The sequence below is a fragment of the Etheostoma cragini genome, chromosome 23, assembly GCF_013103735.1.
Source record: "Etheostoma cragini isolate CJK2018 chromosome 23, CSU_Ecrag_1.0, whole genome shotgun sequence".
NCBI classification, from domain to species: Eukaryota; Metazoa; Chordata; class Actinopteri; order Perciformes; family Percidae; genus Etheostoma; species Etheostoma cragini.
In genome coordinates this window covers 10,741,925-10,762,770 of record NC_048429.1, presented here as the reverse complement: position 1 = coordinate 10,762,770, position 20,846 = coordinate 10,741,925, and the positions used below count along the sequence as shown (strand labels likewise).

The following is a 20,846-nucleotide window of genomic DNA, read 5'->3' as shown; positions in this document are numbered from 1 at the left end:
CATCGGGCTTTCCCTTCCCTTTCTCTTGGGTGACTGATATGACCTTTAGGTACACCGACTGACAATTACTGTCACCAAGAAATTGAATTATTAGCTTTTTCTGCCAACAGAGCCGCAGGTAGGTGGTTGGTAGTTGAGAGTAAAATGCTGTAATTACTTAGCTAAATTGCCATATTATATATTTTTTCACTTCTTTTCCTTTTTTATTCTTCCTCGTGAGTGATATAAAAGCGGGGCAGAGAAAGAAAAGGAAAGGTGTTGAGCTGTGAAGCTTATGAAAGAATAATTATGAATGCCTCTCATAACCTTTCCACGTTGTTGATTGTCAATAGGAACAATTTAGAAAGAGGTCACACACTGTCCCTGCCTTTTTGTCTCTTTGCCTGTTGGTCAGTCTAGCTTTCTCTTTTTTTCATGTCTCTCTCTCTCTATATATATATGCATTTATATATGTCCCTCTCTCTACCAAACTGTGAACAATTGATTTGACGCTAATAGTGTTTCTCTTCTGCGGCCCTCCTCTGTCTCACCCACAACACTTGCACATACACACACTAGATTGGCCAGGCTGAACGTAATTATGTTTTCCCCTCTCTACTCCAGTTCTGAGTGAGCAAGTGGTTTTCTTTGCTTAGCAGCTTGTATCACGGCCTGTCAGATCCTGCAGTTTAGATTACAGTATCTAGCTATGTAGCAACAAAAAAAGAAGCAACCTAAACTGCGCTGTCGTTAATTAAGCAGTGTTTAAGGGGGGTGGATGACTGCGAGGGCCTTCGGAGGTCGCATAATTCCCTCAGAAAGCCAAGGAAAAAGAGGATGTGAGGTTTAAAAAAAGAGCGAGATATGTACGACAGGAGGAGAGGAAAGGAATCTCGGGACCCTTTGTTGTCTCCTATCTCTGACATGCACTGAGCCCCTGCACGTCTGTATTAACCTTTTCATATCTTCTCTAAATACACAGATGCATGCACAGATGCACAAACATCAAGTCATCAGGCTTGCACATAGTTCACACTCATAAAAAAAAAAAAACTTGGGGCACACATCCTGTCTTTACTATTTGCCTTATCTTAAATGTCAAAAGATGTTCTCATTAGACCATTTGTAATTAGTATCTATTGTGTGTGGGTATAATGAATGCTGATCATGATTACTTACTGTAAATGAAGTGTGCGGACATACTATGGAAACATACAGAAGATTAATGCATTACTGTGTTGTAGTTTTCAGCAGAGGTTTTTAATTAGTTCAACACATAAATTGTTCCATAAATATTCAGTTCAGGAGAAGAGACAAAAAATGTCAAGGCTGTTTTTTTTTTTATTGCGGGCGCAGTTATGTCAAAAAAAGAACTACAATTTAGCAATTTACACAGCTTCCATTTATGCAGTTATGATCATAAAACTCTGCTGCAAACATACGGTGAGGAAAATAAGTATTTGAACACCCTGATATTTTGCAAGTTCTCCCACGTAGAAATCATGGAGGGGTCTGAATTTGCCATCGTAGGTGCATGTCCACTGTGAGAGACATGATCTAAAAAGAAAAATCCAGAAATCACAATGTATGATTTTTTAACTATTATTTTGTATGATACAGCTGCAAATAAGTATTTGAACACCCTGAGAAAATCAATGTTAATATTTGGTACAGTAGCCTTTTGTATGCAATTACAGAGGTCAAACGTTTCTTGTAGTTTTTCACCAGGTTGCACACACTGCAGAAGGGATTTTGGCCCACTCCTCCACACAGATCTTCTCCAGATCCGTCAGGTTTCTGGGTGGTCGTAGAGAAACACAGAGTTTGAGCTCCCTCCAAAGATTCTCTATTTGGTTTAGGTCTGGAGACTGGCTGGGCCACGCCAGAACCTTGATGTGCTTCTTGCAGAGCCACTCCTTGGTTATCCTGGCTGCGTTCTTCGGGTCATGGTCATGTTGGAAGACCCAGCCATTCAATGCGCTAACTGGGGGAAGGAGGTTGTTCCCCAAAATCTCCCAATACATGGCCCCGGTCATCCTCTCCTTAACACAGTGCCGTCGCCCTGTCCCATGTGCAGAAAAACACCCCCAAAGCATGATGCTACCACCCCCATGCTTCACTGTAGGGATGGTGTTCTTGGGATGTACTCATCATTCTTCTTCTTCCAAACAGGGTTAGTGGAATTATGACCAAAAAGTTCTATTTTGGTCTCATCTAACCACATAACTTTCTCCCATGACCCCTCTGGATCATCCAAATGGTCATTGGCAAACTTACGACAGGCCTTGATATGTGCTGGTTTAAGCAGGGGAACCTTCCATGCTATGCATGATTTCAAACCATGACGTCCCAGTGTATTACCAACAGTAACCTTAGAAACGGTGGTCCCAGCTCTTTTCAGGTCATTGACCAGCTCCTCCCATGATTTCTAATTGGAAGAACTTGCAAAAAAGAGTGTTCAAATACTTATATCCCTCACTGTATATTAAAAGAACAGGTAGAGCACCCAACAGTCAAAGATAGGGTGATTAAACAATGACCTTTCACCAAAACTTTTAGATACTTGTTTTTAGTCTACCACAAGCATAACTGCTATAGAAAGCTACTTCAAATGTAAAGAAAAGAAACAAAAATTAGGATGCTGATATCACTTTTTCACCTAATAAAACATTTTATTTGTAATTTAACACCAACACTTCTGTGTTGAAGGGGAACTCCATTGATTGTACACATCATCTATGTGCAGGTCTACTGCCTATGTGGAAAAAAGTCCAGTGGGAGCTGTGTGAAGTCTGATAAATATCCTTTTTATTTTTTAAAATTAACAAACCACCTGTGGCTGTAGAGGTAGAAAGAAGTGAGCTTATCAGACCTCTGTAGCCTAGTCGAGACTAGCGGCTCGAGACCACATTAGCTGCTACTAGCATAACACATACGAATCTCCGACCGGACTTTCGGCTGTTGAGTTGCATTGTGGTTAATGTAGGCGGGAGATTTTGACAAGGAAGAAGAATACATGGAATAAAGAAGGCGATGGCTCCGATTCTGTTCTGGCTTTTTATTTATTTACTTTTTTTTATTTTAACTGTTCATCGTGAGTCTGACAATGTCAATGCCAAATTGGTGCAGTACTCTTTACTTACAAACAGTGCAGGATTATTGCAGTTTGCATTTGCATCTTCAGTCACAGTCTTCACTCCAAACCATTTGACATTTTACCCAAAACTATTTCAGATATAAGATTAATTTACCTATCTAGTGTTTTTTACACACTATCAATAATTTTATTATTAATATTGTCATTCTGTTTCTCCGTATCTAAATGTAACTACTGCTACTTCTTTTTACTCCATATAGACACCTACTACATATCTTCTGTTTGGTTCTCCTTTGTTCTATCCTATTAAATGGTTTTCCCCTGTCCAAATCAAAGTGGGTGTAGTATGTTGTATAAACTCTAAAACCATCTTAGACCAAGTTTTGATTTGGGGCTATATCAGTAAAATGACTTGAAAAGTATGGTGTCCACCTGTTGCTATTGGCTATTTGGGCTTAGCTTAGTTACTGTAATTGTCATGTTGAGCATAGTGGGCATCCCATCTGAGGCTGACACCGATGCTGTAAGGACACTACTACACACATTAGGTCTTGCTGCTGTAGCATATGCTTTTCCTGCAATTTTGAATGAGCATATAACCTTACAAATCCTCTCTTGATTATTGAGTGGTTTTGTGACCAAAAATATGCACAAATTTTTGAGGATCTTCTCCCTCATGCTCTGTGTGCACTCATAGGATGATGCTGAATTAATGCTGTCTGTTACTTTACAAATTTTTGAGAAAAAAAACAACTTAGATGTTACAGGCCTTATCGATTTCCCAACAATTTACTAGATGGCATCTCAAATAAATGTGCTATGAATCATGGCTTATTACAAGCCAGTAAATGCTGAGAGAGAAGTGCAAAGTGAGACCTGGAAGCAGGAAGAAGATGAAAGACGGAGATGGTGTGTTTTATTCCATCAGCTATCATGTACTGTTGAAAAAGGCAGGAGCGAAGATATGCAAGTAAAAGGTTAAAGGGAAAGACAGAATGAGTGAGTGAGAGAAGACCCTAAGAGAGACAGACGCTCTACTTGAAAAAAAAAAAGAGAGATGAAGAGGACCATTTGCATGCTTTTTCTTCCTTAAGGTCGAGCCTGCTCAACTGTTGTAAAAAAGGGACAATTTGCACGCACCATAAAGGACATTTTTGCTCATTGGTATGTCCCAGCAGAACCCCATTGCTCTTTGTTTTAATTGTCCATGAACAAGGCATTGTTCTGCAAGATCAGGGTCTGGAGAAAATTTCCTCAAAACCATTCATTGTTACAAGAAACACATTATAGGGCCTTCATTATTTTCCCTCTGATATAAAGAATATGTTATTTGAATTTACATAATTCTTAGAGCAGCTCCAAAGCCACTTCTATAAATAGCGTTATTCAACTTGAGCGCAGATTCAAATGAAGGGAGAAGTCATAATCTCCTACAATGTTGTATCTTTGTCTCTCCCTTATAGCTCTCTTGTGTGTAAATCCACACACACTAAACCCTCACTATATCCACGCTTTGTGTATTTTGTATTGGGTTTGCTATGCGTGTCAAAATCACCCAATTTTCTTTTTGATGAATGCCGTGTGCATACAGTACTAGCCAATGGGAAGATTAATTTGTTGTCCGCTTGCCAGACTCGTCTTTGTAACACAGATGACTTTCTGCTGACTTTGTTCTAAATGAAGTTGTTGTGTAGTACATTTGGCAGGGGGGTTGTCCCACTTTCAAGCGCTTTGCTCGTTTCCGAGATTGGCCTCGAGGTGCTGTGACACAGCTTCCGTCCAGCACAGACACACAGAGCCACACAACCGCACACCATTGAGCAAACACACACAAAATCACACACAACCCCTCGTCTGAAATGCCATTATCCTGAGCCCCGATTTGCCCTGAAGTTTGGTTAAAAGTGTTTTATAAGCTCTTGCTGCTTCTGCTTGGCTAGCACGGCTGTGCCTGAGGACATACAGTTGATCAATGTGCCATCACAGACGGAGGCAGGACCAACAGCAGCGCATGACTGACTCCAACCCGACTACTTGGGGTGTAATAATTCTATTCTGTGGTTTTTTTGCAGTCCAGAGGTGAGGCACAATGCTTGAAGAACACCAGTGTTTTTGCCCGCCCCAGGAATTACATTTACAGGCAACTCCAGTTTCATTACACTCAATGTTGGCACAGGGATTTGGAAAGCAAGGATTTGATATATTAGCAGTATGTTAATCCCAAAAGAACGATAAAATGTATTAAAATGAACCCTTGTTAATTGTAATGTTGTTGGTGTGTGGCCCCGAGCTCAGAACAGCCCCTCTGTTATGCAGTGTTCACTGACGGTAAAGTTTATGTGGTTTACAAAATAATTTTGCTACTCTGCCTCCTTCTTCTCCCATGGCCGGACCACGCTGCCAGGCGTAACAGTATCCATAAAGCCAGCCCGCTGTCTCTCACCTCTCATTTCTCATAGTATTAATAATACAAAGGCATCCATAAAGTGGGAGCTGTTCTGGCCCAGGATATATCCAAGGTTGCCACAAGGCTGAACTGTTATCCTCCCCGCGCACGGTGAGAGACAACCACCACTCATTCCAACAAACGGAGGTGAGGGCCAAGACCCAAGCGCTTATTTCTCTCTTTTTTTAAAAAATTTGCAAGGAGTGAGCCGTCGGGGACTTCTTTGGGTTGTGCTGCACCTAACCTTTTTATGCAACAGCCATGTCATCTGCATTCTTTGTTGTGTTAAGAAGAGTTAAATGACCACTCGGGATGGGTACAGTCTGACCTTTAACCCACGAGGATAATGAGCGAGATGAGGAGCGTCAGGTATAATAGACCGTTGAGGTTGATCGTATAACAGAGGGCAGGCAGGCCTCTCATGCTCTCTCTCTCTCTCTCTTTCGTCTTTGCTCTTTCCTCGTTGGGAAAGATGATGCAGACACAGAGGAGCAATTACAGAGAGAAACAGACTTCCATTTCCATTTGACAATGGAGTTAAAAGGCCTTGGCCTCCTTGCTTAGGAATGCAGACGGCCAGAGAGTTACAGGAAGCAGGAGAGGGTGACAAAGGCCAACAGCAAGTAGCATCTATTTTCAGACTAATGGTCCTCACAGGTTTTAGAATTATGATCTGGGAAATGAATTTGGTGATGTTTCCATTATTCATTAATTCCCAGACAGAAGTAGAGAAATAGAAGGAGGAAGAAGCAGGCAGGCGTCTGTGGTTATTGATTACAATGCTGAAAATATAATGAACTAGAAATGAGGATTGAGTTTTCCTCATACATTTGGTGCCCCCCAACCGTCCCCGCCCTTCCCGACTGTCACAACTGTGCGTCTGTCTCCGAAAGGGCACATTCGTTGTATCCGTGCTGTTGTGTCAAGAAGATGTGTGAAAGAATAGATCCCTTCTCCCCCCCCCACGTTTTAAACAATCACATGCCCGAGGAATTCATTTGTCTTGGTTTGGCTTTGTCTCAGAGGTGACACACAAGCGGGGGCTCCTTTTGTTGCTCAAAATTGATGCCGCTAACAGTGTAATAAAAATGTCCAAAACTTGCACTGCTGTTTGAGGAAGAGCTTCTTTTGTTCCTGCAGAAGCTCTTGTACAGAGGAGATAACTTCAGGCTGTGTTGGTGGCAAGATTAATATGTTACCCAGTTGGACCAGGGTGTTTTCTTACTACGGCTATATCTCTGGTGTCAACATCATAGTTCTTCCTTTGTATCTACTCACTTTGAATTCAGCCCCTTGATTGCACTCATTCTACTGAACCGGTAAACACAGCAGTGTGCCGACAGATAGCATATTTATCTTGCTGTAGCCTACTTTGGTGGCAAATGATACTGCTGCCATCAGGTTTGAAATACTCCACTGCGTGAGAGTAGCCTCATTTAATCATAAAGGTTGACTTATCAGGGAAGTGGGGTGATAAGTATCTCGCACAGTTTTTCTTCTGCTCATCATGGCCTTCCATGGAAGTGCTGAATACAATTGATGGGAGTTGGATGGGAGTTTGAAATCAGACAGACCTTTGAGGTGACACATCCAAATACCCAAAGCGGAGAGGTGCTTTTCAAATTATTTTTCAACCTAATTTATTTACCTTTTTTTTTTATTGTCTCGTGACGAACAGTAACCTGACACGGCTGAATTACTGAACTGTGTCTGAGGACTAATGAGAGAAATTTCCCCAGAGAATCTTTATCTATTGCTCCTCGGAGAGCACCTTGGGGACTTGCTCTCCTGTCTGTCACCCACCCACACACACACACAACACCATCTCTTAACACTACTCTGCCGTCTGCCCATCATCCCCTCTCCACCCCACCGCCACCTCCCTCACCCATTGACACCCCTGTTTCCTCTAACACTATCATGTACCACAGCCATTTCACTTTTGCACCTTGCAATTAAAACCAGAGTAGAGGCGGAGGAAAATAATACTCTTATACTTTCCTCCCACTCCTCCTCCTCTTCCTCCTCCTCCAGCATCCACGGCTCTCCTTTCTGCAACACACTGTGATACACATGTACATTGTATGTGTTAGAAAGCCAGAGTTTATGGGATTGGCAAGCATGGAATTAATTAACAAAGGAAATCACACCTAGGCTTTCAGTTGAGGTAGACCGTGTCATCTTTTCAGTATCTGCTCTTATAATGGCAGCTGGATGCAGATTAGGCAAACACAATAACAAGAAAGGTAATAATAAAAAAAAAACGAATAAAGTGAGAGGGTCCTTTCTCTTCTGCTGCCCATCTGATATAACTCTGATGAACTTGTCCGTTCAGACAAGTGGTTTTACTGCAGTGGGCAACACAGAAGTCTTGTCCACCATCAGACACACACACACACACACACACACACACACACACACACACACACACACACACACACACACACACACACACACACACACACACAGGCTGTGAAGTCAAAGAAGTCTTTGATCTTTGGTGTTGCTTTACTGACCTCTGCAGGAACATCCCCCAGCTCGTGTGTGTGTGTGTGTGTGTGTGTGTGTGTGTGTGTGTGTGTGTGTGTGTGTGTGTGTGTGTGTGTGTGTGTGTGTGTGTGTGTGTGTGTGTGTGTGTGTGTGTGTGTGTGTGTGTGTGTGTGTGTTTTACTGGTTTGTGGAATTTGGGTGTTGATGCAGGTGAGTCCTAATATACATGTTAAAAATGTACATCAAAGTTAGTGACAGGAACTATTCAGTTTTAAAATAAATACAAATGTATGAGCCACACTGTTACACTGGGCAACATGTTCCTTGATTACAAAAATAGAGACTGTAGCTATTTTGGAGTCATTACCACATCCCCCATTCTGCTGCCGTAAATGCTCACAAGCACCTCAAACCCACAGCAGAAAATGCACAATTTACTCCTGTTTTGTTAACATTGGTCAAATACAGTAACTACACTGTCCAGCTGTTTTAGGAAGTAATGCAACCTGTTTGAAAATGAAAAAAGCTGTTAAAAATACAGGCTTTTAAAGATGTACATCTTCAGTAGAAACAAGTGGGCCTCAGACAAGTTGCAGAACAAAGAAAGTATTGAGGCTTTTTTTTTTACGGGATTTGAGTCACCTGCCTTAGTCTTTAAGATCAGAAACTAGTTTTAGTAATGACTGATCACATTGTCAGATGTTCAGACATGATGATCAGGCTAATACGTCTTCCCACATGTGGAAAATATTGTCTGTTGTGCGTGATTTATAATGGCAGAGTCATCCAAAATTTGTTCAAAGTAATCTCACATAATTTAGATGATCCAGGAAATGACATCGATGCCTGCAAACACAAAACAGGCGGTAAGTTATCTCTCCTGTATCCATTTTCCCTGCCAGACAAGTTAAAAGCACGACCGTCTGTGTTTTACTGCGTGTGAGAGGGATCTGTGGTGACTGGGTTTGGGAGAGGAAACAAACTGCACTGTGTGTGTGTGTGTGTGTCTGTGTGTCTGTCTGTCTGTGTAATCTAGACACACACACACACACTTGTACACAAACATCCACACACACCAAGGCACCATGGGAAAACATCATCACACAACGAGTCAGAGATCACGGCTATTTAAACAACAGCTCCTGATTAGTGTTACATTACTGTTCAATTTTTTATTTGTTCCAAATTGGAAATCTGAGGATTCTGTGTTTTTATCCCTCCCCTCCCTCCCTCTCCTCATCATATGCCACAGTTCCTTGATATTAAACATGGATTAGCAGTGTCTAAGCTCTCGTTGGCCAGACATGAAGGAGTGCGGTTGGGGGGAAGACACTGCTCTTCCCCCTCAGAGGCCATTGATTTCCAAGCTACTTACGCCCTGTTTGTATGTACGGACACACTAGAGTGTAAGCTTGTTAAATGTGAAGTGCATCAGCTGTCACCTGCAGGTCCCCATCTCATCTTCTTGGGGCTTATCAGCACATAAACACACACACACACACACACACACACACACACACACAGTGGAATCTGGCCATTTTGCAAATCGGACATAGATATTGCCTGTGCTGGAGCGTCCTCTGATAAGGCGGGTTTTATCAGGGTCCCATTTATTGTATCAGGCTGAGATCAGTTTGAAAGCAGAAGTGGTGCGTGACACAAGACAGTATAAATAGGATGTTCATCCACCTGATATTCTTCTTCAGGCCCAGCAGAATTCTAGTCAAGATCTCTTGTATTGATTAAAACTCATGTCAAGTCATTTCAATCGAGTGACTACGCCCTGTTGTCCTTAGTGAAAATAGTTTGATTCAATACCATTAGTATCATTACTTAAGGACATTTTGATTATTTCTGTCAGCTCCTAAGAAAAAAACTAAAAGTTTGTATTGCTCACAAAGCAAGGTTTCCATCTGGCCTTGGCACTGAGAGATAGCCCAAGTGATTACAGTCTGTAGTCTGCTCTAGCTTATTATGCCAGAACATCACTGGGCCCTTCTCCAAATATATCATAAATAATTATTACAGAGTGCATGTTCAGTGCTCTGGGCCATGGATATAACTTGTTTAGTTTCAAACACACCCCAATCAATATAACCCTGTCATCTAAAGTTTATGAGAACACCAGCCTGTATTTTATTTATCTATTTATTTATTTATTTATATATTTATTTATTTCATTTGGCTGCTTGCGTTCAGCCTCTTGTTCTCAACTTATCTTGCTGAATGTGTGCACTGTACAGGTGTTTTTGTGTGTAAATACTAGAAATTACCTTTTGTGTGCATGCAGTAGTGTGTGTGTGCGTGCATGTGTGTGTATGTATTTGTGTGTGGGCGCGCGCACTTACGCACGTGGGGTGGGGCTTGGTCCAGCAGGCAGCACCCACTCAAGGGACCCTGGAATTATGGATTGAGGACAGGAGTCATGCGATGATTGACAGCCGCATTCCGTTGGAGGTGATTAGGTGCGCGAGGCCCAAAGAAAACAGACATGATGGAAATTTCAACATCCCTACTCTAATTTCTGCTGTGGGTAATTATGATACATGATGATCTGCAGACATCATTGGCCACACAGTCCGCTGTGCTCAATCTCCCCCTGCTCGAGCTGTCTCTCCTGTTCTCTCTCTACCTCAATAACTCACGCACACACACGGACACACACACACAGAGGCAGACACACACTTCCATACAAAATAGTTACGTCAAAAAGCAGCAAGGCGTTGTAATTCAGCTTTACAAAATCTAGAAACCCTCTGTAATTTTTAAATTTTTTTGCAGTTTGTCCTCCAGTGAACTATTTGCTATTTTTGAATCACTCAGGTTTTTATTAAGTAATGATACAACATTTTGGGAAATAAGCTTATTTGCCGAGAGTTAGGTGTAAGTAGATGGATACCAGTCTGCACGCTAAATATGTAGCAGACGGTTAGCTTAGCATTAAGATTGGAAACGGGGAAAGAGCTAGCTGTCTCTGACCAAATGTTTCAAAACTCACCCACCAGCACTTATAAAGGTCACAAATTAACATAAATTATATACATCGTAGGTTGCTTGTTTAATCTGGACAATAAAACAAAGTGTAAAAATTTGTTTGTTTTTGCTGTTAATGAAAAATGCTGCTACTGTAACGACAAAATTTCCCCGTCGTGGGATGAATAAAGTATAATCTAATCTAATCTAATCTAATCTAATCTAATCTAAATGACAGTTTGCTGTTTTGCTGTGTATGTGCCAGAATATTTCTTTGCTAAGCAACCAGACGAGACTCACTAGGAAGTCACTAACCTTCCGTAAAATGGTGAATTGTCTCTTCTGTTTTTGTATGGTTCAAACAAGCAAGATATACTATGTTAACTATCACGCTTAAAAGGGGCTGATAGGGGTATTTTTCCTGTGGACAGAGCCAGGCTAGATGTTTCTAGTCTGTGTTCTTAGCAAACCGACTGCGAGCTACACATTTACTGTTCAGACATGAATTAGTGCATTTCCCAAAATGTCCAACTATACTTTTAAACAACGGTTGCACACAGTTTAAACTGTGCATCTTGGCAGTAAGTTCTGACTTTCCTAAGTATCACATTTCATTTACGTAAATCTGTAAAAACTGTAGCACAGTTTATTGATGAGGAAACTAATCAGGATGGAATTTAACTGGCGCAATAAATCACACTACATGCCATCCTGAAAATCAACAACATGCACACACGCGCACCAAGGCAATATCTGTGTAAGCCACCAGCAGTCTACCATCGTCGCTCCAAAGCCACGGTGGAAGTGTTCGGATCTGAAAGTTACAATATTCCTCCCAACAGTTCCTCTCAGCCTCTCCTCTCTCATGTGCTCCTTGCTCTCTTCCCCTCTATCTGACAAAAGCTGCACGTCCTGCTCTCTCTCCCTCATGTCAGGTGCGTTTAGCATGGCTTTGAACGCCATGGCTCTATATTTTATTGAACACTTTGTTGGTTGATGTCGGGTTCCTCCACAATGCCTTGCGATGGGTTCATGCATAAGAGATGTGAGCTTTGGACAGGGGCCGGAGAAAGATGGAAAGAAAATATAAAAGATGAGGGGGCCGGCGTGTATTTTCTCTCTGTTTTGGTGGACCGTACAGAAGTTGTTGTTATTTAGCATTTCCCTGTGAGTTCATGCTCGCTGCAAAAGAAAATCTATGAGCCCTCTCACAGATGCTCTCTTAAGGATAAGAGCTCTATTGGTGCTCTCATCCTCGGTGTATCTGACTGTTGCACATTGATTTGTTTTTTTCTTTCAGCAGGTGTATCTATGGTATTGTTTTTTCAAGGTATTCCTTGAATCTGGACTCAGTTAAGACACTGTGAGGTATTTTGACCACCAGGAGAGAGTCTGACAGTTAGTTTTTCCTCTGTTTTCCAAACTGTTGCTTCATCCTGTCACGACGTTTTGGTCCAGCATATATAAAACCCGGACAGTGTTGGTAACTGCTGACTTCATGAGTCATCTATGTGGCCTTTTGCTTTACTCTAAAATACATTTGTGAGTATAGCATGTATAGAGAGGGGCTGTTTGCATACCTTGGGTTAAGCCCCATTGCCCTTTATATACAGTTGGTGCGAAAATACTGATTAATCCTCCAAAAGGGTAAGTGTAAAACAGATATTTGTTACCTCCTGATTGTAAAGTGTAGCAATAGGAAAAGTGAAATGTGTCAGGCCTTAAATTAGCACTCCATATTTTAGTGCCATTTCCAACAGTGCCACGTTGCAAAGGCCTCCAAAGACAAGAGGCATCTCACTTGTTGTCAGACAGCCTCCTATCACCTCTGCATCACTTTTCATGCATTTGCATATGATTTTGTTTCCATGAGAGCTATTGAGTTTTGACTTTGGAATATTTCCCCCCATATTTCTTTTGAGGTTGCATCTTTTTTTGTGGAATTACAAATAGTGTCCAAAAAGTAATCTAGAACTAGCAGGTTAATGCTACTGTTTGTATAGCAATTTGATTATTTACCAGGCCTTTGTAAATGTGCTACTAGAAAATCAGTTTTTGAGCTATTTTAATGCTTTCCATTCGTGGTTGCTTATTTATCTGAGGGCTGCTGTAGTTGTTGAGGCATTCTTTGACTGCAACGCCTTAGCCAAACAGATGTTTCACTTACAACTAACAATTACGCAAAGAGGGATCTTAGGAATAGGGGAAAAAGCATGAGTTTATTTAAACAAAAATCTTCACATGACGTGCCCTCTCTCCAGCACCTGGCTGATTTATTTGAAACGAAACAGTTTGTGCTGATTCTCTCATTTACTTCTCAACCTCCTTCAGACCGGGGAGCAATAATCTGGTTTCCTGTAGACTAAACATAAAATTAAAAGGAAGATCTGGCTGTGCCGTATGTTTTATAGAAATCTAAAAAGGAAAAAAAAAAGAACTCACGTCAGCGAGTTTTACAGATAAAAGTGCCACAGCTCGCCAAGTGAAAAGGCGGATGAAAAAAAGAAAATCTTTTTTTCCCCCTTCCTCTTTTTGCCTTTGCATATGTTAGAGCAGCTTGATTAACGACAGGGCCGTCCAAAAGTTAATTATTTTATTGAGTTGGGGGACGAGGCAGGATCCCACCTTGGGGATTTGGCTTTGGCTTTGGCTGCAAAATAGAAAAGGGCCCCACATGTGTTGTGTGATTTCTCCCTCCTCCTGGTGCCCGTCCTGCACGGTGACAGCAGGATGAGCCCCAGGTATGGGTGGTCTCATCTCTCGTCTATCAATAAGGAGCTTACTAGCCGTACTGGAAATGGGAGGGAATACAATGCTGTTGCAATTTGATTTTAAGCCCCACAGGTCAATCTCCTGAACCCCCTTTTCAGGCGGTTCCTTTTATCATTCTTTTCCCCCATGCTTCAACTTTCATCTTTGAGTCTCTGTCGCTCTCTCTCTCGCTTTTTCATTCTCTTTTGCTTTCTCTCACTCACTGTCTCTATCAGTCTTTTGCTCTGTGCTAAACTGTTACTGTGATTTTATTCTTTTCAGAGCTACTTGTCTTTGGAGGGTTGTGATTCAATCGAAACTTCAGACTGGGAATATTCTATCTACATATCATTCTTGTTTTTGCATAGGTGTAATGATGAGTTGTGAATAATGAGTTGCTTAGGAGTTAATATCCATAACTGATATCCATAACTCGCGATTCATTCTTTTATGTTTTGTTTCCAGTCTTGATTTGTGATGGCTGAATTTATATTTCAATTTATATATTATTATTTCAATTTTATTAACAAATGTACATACAATCATTCTTTGATCTTGTCGTTATATTTGAACACTTAAAAACTAACTAGCCAGAGTGTAAGCATACCAGTCCAAGACTGTTATTCCTCAAAAACATGTCTGACTTCAATATGATGTAACCAGATGCATTTATAAAAGCTTTAGCAGTATACCATATGTGTTTAATCATTGAGGATTAATTCAGTGAGGTAAAGAGTTCCTATTTGGGGTAAAGTAATGAAGTGTGTGTGGAAACATGCATGCGCATGCAGGCCTGCACATACTGTATGTGTGCACATGGGCATGCCTCTGTGTATGTGCCTGCATGACTTTATCTTTTGTCTGTGTCGCCGTATCGGTAGTATCTGATTGACCTCAAACCCCTGTCAACAAGATGTGGCCCCCTGGGCTGTGAGCTCTGGAAAAAAGAAAAGAATACCTCTATTGGCCACTGTGTAACAAAGTGTGTGGTGGACAACAAATTGGCTCCTTCATGTCTCCCCTTCCAAATGCTAAGGTTAGGCTTTAATTGTGGCACCTGGGTTAGAAAGCAGCGGCGTTATAGACAAAATAGCAATGCACGTGTCATTGGACGTGTTGTGAATAGTTCACATAATACCAGTGTATACACAGTGGACATGGAGCCAGCCACCTTTGCTCCTCTCCCCTGTTCTCGCTGAATAAGAATCTGACATAAATTCTGCACATATAAAATTAGTAAATGCCACTGTAGCCGTAGTTAAATATCACACAAACCCCTGGGGAGGGGGAGGCAGAGGGGGGAGGTGCTGGCAACTTACCTTGGCCTATTTTTCTGTGAGGGGAGGGGCAGGGGGGTGGGGGGGGAGTTTGACTGAAGGAGAAAAAGGCATTGTGTGAGGTTAGAGAGAAAGAAAAGGGTGAAGGGGAAGGAAAGAGGGAGGGAAAACAGCTGTACATCGTCAGAGAGGGTGGGCTGTAGGAGTGGTGGCGGGCTGCCGGCAACAGAACGTTGCTTTTAGATATGGAGCTGTCATGCCTCTCCCCCCCTCCTCTCCCCCTGCTGCTCTCCTTCCTTTCTTCATATTGAAACTATCAAATAAAACAGCTTCGTGCAGAAACCTCTTTCTTCAGCCTCTCATATGGCATCATTAGAGGTTAAGTGCAGTCTAATCTCTCCCCTAATAAAGTTACTTTGAAGTGCGGAAAAAGGGTGGAGTGGGGCCAGGGGTTGTTCACACAGACTATTTAGTGAATTAGCTCAGCCAATGCGTCGCTGGTGAAGGCTTGGAACCCTGTTCAGTGTGATCTGTGAACCACCCTCATACAGCGATGTTGATCCTCGACATAGCATAAGAGTAATTCTTATAGAATGATGGTCCTTAGCTTTAGTTTGCTACTTTTGGTCAGATTTTTAGTTTGGCTGTTTTTTGTCATATTTATGAGCAGGGAAAATTTACACCAACAGCAAAATTAAGTGGGGGCTGACAACTGTAAAGGTATTTGATGTAGAGAAAGCCTTGCTTCTCCAACTTTTTTTTCTTATTCACTTGATTCCATATTGTCTTTCCATCAGTTACTCCTTCCTTTCCTTTCTTCCCGCAAGTGACCCCTCACTGTGCCTGCCCTGGTCCCTCTCTAACCTTCCACTTTTATATACAGCCTTTTGCCTCTACAGCCTGGGCCTGGCACGGTGCCAGCACTGGGTGGGCAAGCCCCCCACTCCTCATTAATTTACCAACAGATTGCCGTGCGCCGCTCAGTTCACGGACGGGAGTGTTTACACCAGTTAAGTGACGAGTTGATAGCCATTAAAACGTTAATGTAGCACAGCGTCGCAGAGCAAATACTGCCTTGTTTTGCCTGGCACACATGATGATACAGCAGCCAGTGTGTTGTTGGCATACCGCCTTAATTAGAAGTCCTGGGCCACAGCCAACACCAGCAGCTAAGATCCAACAGGTCTGAGACATGCAGTGCTGCCAACAAACAAATACATGCAGATACATTTCCTCAACAAGCACAATTTCCGTCACGAGTCATGCATGTCTATTGTACCTATGGGCAAATTTGACTCCTTAAATGTCAAATTGATATAGATTTATTATTGACTGAATGTGTTCTAACAGGAAATGTCTGCAACCTTTTTCCTATTAATTGCTTAAAAAAAATGTGGGGATCATTTTCTAGCTACTCCATTAGTAGAAACATAAGGGACAATTTACTGCATGGACGGTTATTGTTACCTTACCTGATACAATGCAGCCCAGTGTGGTAGTGATTTGCAGAGTAAATGTTATTGCACTCGCATGCATCAACACCACATGTTTTCTGTGTCTTTTGTTTAAAATTCCACTGGATGGGGGTAACATTCTTTCTCCAAAGGGATCATGTAAAATTACTCCAAACCGTTTAGTGTCCAATGCACAAAATGGTGTTTCTGGAGCATATGGAAGCCTTTATGTAATGTTTTCTTTTTTGATATACAGAATCTGTAACAAATGATAATGGATCGCAGCTGTGGCACGGATGAGGAGCGATGTTGGTCGATGGCTTCAACATGAGTTCCATGGCCGGCCCTAATGTTGCTCCCTGCCCAACAATACCGGGAAGTTTATGACTTCTTTATTCTGTGCAGTTATGGAAAACTGGCAGATGGTTTTACTGTACTGGAGGGGGGGGGATTTAAAATTGCAATGTTAAGGTGTTAACATTGTTGAGTGTGAAGAAGCTCAGATAAGCTCAGCAATCAGGAACTGTAAAGTCCAATAAATCCATCGTAGATGTTAAAATTGATGATAAATTAAGTAAACAATGTCTTGGAAAATGATTCAGTTATGGTACCTCAATGAAGAATTCAATGTCACATTGAATGAATCGCATAGTCCCTTTAAGCTTATTTCTTGGGGTGGCACGGTTCATGAACAAATATCCAAACCGTTCGGTTCGCTTGTCTCTGTTCGAAGCGTGTGTGCGTCGCACAGTTTGACTCATGCACAACGTAGCCTTGTGCCCGAATGTGACCTCGGAGAGTGTTTTTCCCATTCGCGCAAAAGAAGAGATGTGGAAAGTTTTCAACTAAACGTGCAACAAAAGACTGGGGAAATGTTATTAGACCTTCCTGCAAACCTGTCTACTTTTTAACATCAATGTACGCTGTAAAATATTACAGTTTTTCACTATAAATGCGCTGAAGTGGCTGCTATTTCAATCCTGTCGGCTCTGCAGCGGTGCATGGAGGAAAAACCGGAGCTACAGGATGACCTACGCTTGTTATTGTAAGTGCAATGATAAATTAAAGTCCAATAAGTCCATCAAACCATATGGATGCGCGTCCCAGCCCAGGATAGGAAATTAACTAAGAATGTAAAGATAAACAAGCGGCCGATTGACATGTTCAAATTTGATTCATTCAATAAATTATTTGTCATGAGAAGACCTAGAGTAATTTTATTCTCCCTTAAACAAGTTTCCTTTTTATTTTAAAAGAACTATACAAAATATATTTTATGTTTAATGTAGTACTTATTATCATTCAAAAGACGGAGCTTACTCTCTTTTTCTTTTAAAGGATAAAATTTTTGTAAGAGCTACACTGAAGTTTAAAGTTTGATAAATGCAAGTTATTTCAACTGATATTCTGTAATATTTCAATCTTTGTGTGCTAAAAAGGCACATAAGTTCCTGTAGATGGCAATACACATTTCCCTTTTTTGCCAAATAAATGAAAACCATGAACCTAAAACCGTGATTCGTAACCGAACTGTGTTTTTTTTTAATCGTGCCAGTCCTATTTCCTAAATAAATTGGATTTTGCACATCTATGCTCAGAGAAATCGATTTTGGAAAGCCCATAGCATTGATTATACCTACGAGTGTGTGTCACATCACAACAAATGAAGTGTTTCTTATGACTGCCGATACCTTTGGACTGAACAGCTGGAAACCTGATGATCACTGATTTAGACGCATATATAACTAATTTTTCACAAACAAATCACAATGGATCCAATCAGATGATCATCGGGATGTGACAGCTCCTTCCCATCTGTTGTCACCTCAAAGAAGCGAAATATCTGCATGCAAGGAAGGAAGAATAACAGATGCCGGAAACATTCTTTGTCAATCACTGGATGAGAAGGTCCTTTGATAAAGAGTAAAGACTGCAGAGAAGAGTAGGGGGTTATTGTGACCGCTCCTCTAATGCAGTGTGCTTGGAAATCTCTGGGAAAGGCGATACACTGTCAGTGACCACCCAAAAAATGGAAGTGAAGCAGTGACAAATTGCAATACAGAGCAAATGGCCGAGTTTTTGAGAGGGCCCAATTTGTCGCCTCCAATAAAGGCCATTGGTGCTCAACAGTCTGGGCTCATTGCCCAATGGCTGGTTAGAGCCAAACTGATTGGATGTAATGACATCTGACAGCTGTCGGGGGTCTACACAAATTGAGTCAACTTCTATGTGTCAAGCCAAGTTTCTGTACATCAATATGTAAAAGGCGAACCGAGAGGCTGAGAGGGCAAAGGAGAGCGAAACCAAGAGAGGCTGCTTTGCAACAAATGCACTGCCTGTTGTGGCAACAAGAGGCCCCATCTGGTGCTACTTTCGGTTCCCCAAGCTGCATGTGTAGACAGAGAAGAGGTTGGCGAATTGAGGGGCCGGGTGTAATATGTGAGGTTCGAGGGTAGGGTAGGTTGGAGTGTTAGTGGTTACAGAGGGGACACCCCAGGCTCTGGAGGCAGTTGGGTGAGAGAGTGTCTGGGTCAGGAGGGTCGACTCTATGGACTACCTTGGGGGCCTGGAGTGTTACAAATGGGCTAATGTGGTAGTGTGTGTGTGTGTGTGTGTGTGTGTGTGTGTGTGTGTGTGTGTGTTATATATGTGCATCACACAGGGTTAGAGCCAGTGAGATCCTAAATGCTGTATGATTGCCTGTGCTCACGAATCTTCAGTGGATCCTATCAAAACATAGTTTCAAGTGAAACCACAAACATCAAACCAATTGTCAACGTTATCCTTTACTGACAGTGTGTTACCAAGTGTAACACTCGTAGACATGTTGATTTGTAATAGCAGGACAAGCACAGGTGTAAGTAATAACACTAACGATGGCCTTGTCACATTTAAGTGCCTTTGTAAGCCAACCACGCACAATACCAGACCCATTTAACTGGCACACCTGAATATCTGGATGGAACACAGCTATAATTTCTTTGATTAATTACACAGTTTTTCTGGCTTTGACTAATGCTGCGTTCCAGGCAACCTGTAACTCGTGTTTTCACAACCTTCTACCCGTGAAAGTGCCTTGGAACGGCAGTCAAACCTGTAACTTACTACTTGTGAACTCGTACAAGGTAGTTGTACTCCCAGTTACAGTTTTGACGTCAAAGGAGATGTGGCCGTTGTTTGTCTAATACATCCTTGAAACAAACACAGTACTCAGGAGAATAGTACAAGATTGTATATATGTTGCATGTTGCAGTTACACTGTTAAGAAACGAAAGCCCGCTCCATTTTTCCTTTTCAGTTTTTTGCGGCAACTTCTGCTTCTTCTCCTCCGGTAAAACGTGGCCACGTTGCAATTTGGTAATGGGAGTAAAGTGTACGATACATGGTATGTACACTCAAATTAGCAGTGCATTGTCTGTATTTTATAGTGGACTGTATATTGAATGAAATTTACCGCGGAGAATTCGAACACCACTACAAAATGGCGAACACACTATAAAGTGCACTATTTTGTGACAGGGACAGTTTCAAACAGCTTAAAAGGCCTGTGATGATAGAACATGTGTGTTATTAGTATGCACAGGTAGGCTTTATATTGTTCTCTTTCAACCTCTGTCATACTGTCAATATTTTAGCTTGTGCGTTCACTTTCTGTTTTTAAAGGGGACATCGGCTAATTTTCAGGTTCATACTTGGATTTTGGGTTTTAAATAGAACATGTTTACTTATGTTTATGTTTAAAAAACACATTAATTTCTCATACTGTCTAAATATACCTGTATTTCCCCTCTTTCTGAAAACGCTCCATTTTAGCATCTGTCTTTTTAAGCCTCCTGAAAATTACCAGTACGCTCTGATTGATCATTGTCTACATTGTCTGTAATGGCAATGTTGCGACCTTTTATTTGAAATATAGTTGCCAGTGGCGGTTTCTACATGGAGGCCTAGGAAGGCCCGTGCCAAAAGTTTAAATAGTGTTCGATGCAACGTTCTACACGGGTAAATTAGAGCGGCACGCCCAAGCACTGTTATATTGTTCAAAGGAGCGGTTTATGAATATGGGCTGTGTGCATTTCTTTGTCGACTGCACGTTTTGCTACTTTCATATTATTTATATAGCACCTAGACGTTAAAAGAAAACATGTAAATCGAACTTTATACAATATGGGCCCTTTAATGGGAGTAAGTAAGTTGTGGGAAAAAAGGGTATTTTTTTTTCTTCTCCATAATCTCTCAAATCATGATGTGATTTTGTCTCAAGTTTGATTTCGACCTAAAGTGAACAGAGCAACTTGGAAACAAAATCTTCATCTTTAAGCAAGAATAAAACGTTAAAACCTTAACTAAATTCATTCTTAGCTTAACTTAAAGTGGACTAA

General features: G+C 41.5%; 1 protein-coding gene and 1 long non-coding RNA gene across 2 annotated transcripts in view; one reads left to right on the top strand and one right to left on the bottom strand.

The window, feature by feature from the left end:
* Nucleotides 1–20,846, top strand: part of LOC117938466 (THAP domain-containing protein 5-like) — a 135,425-nt gene that overhangs the window by 18,243 nt on the left and 96,336 nt on the right. The window lies entirely within an intron of this gene.
* LOC117938472 lies at nucleotides 11,563–19,995 on the bottom strand. The gene is made up of 3 exons (XR_004655402.1): nucleotides 19,901–19,995; nucleotides 19,673–19,676; nucleotides 11,563–11,573 (listed from the first exon to the last, which is right to left on the bottom strand). It is a non-coding gene; the product is annotated as an uncharacterized LOC117938472 (long non-coding RNA).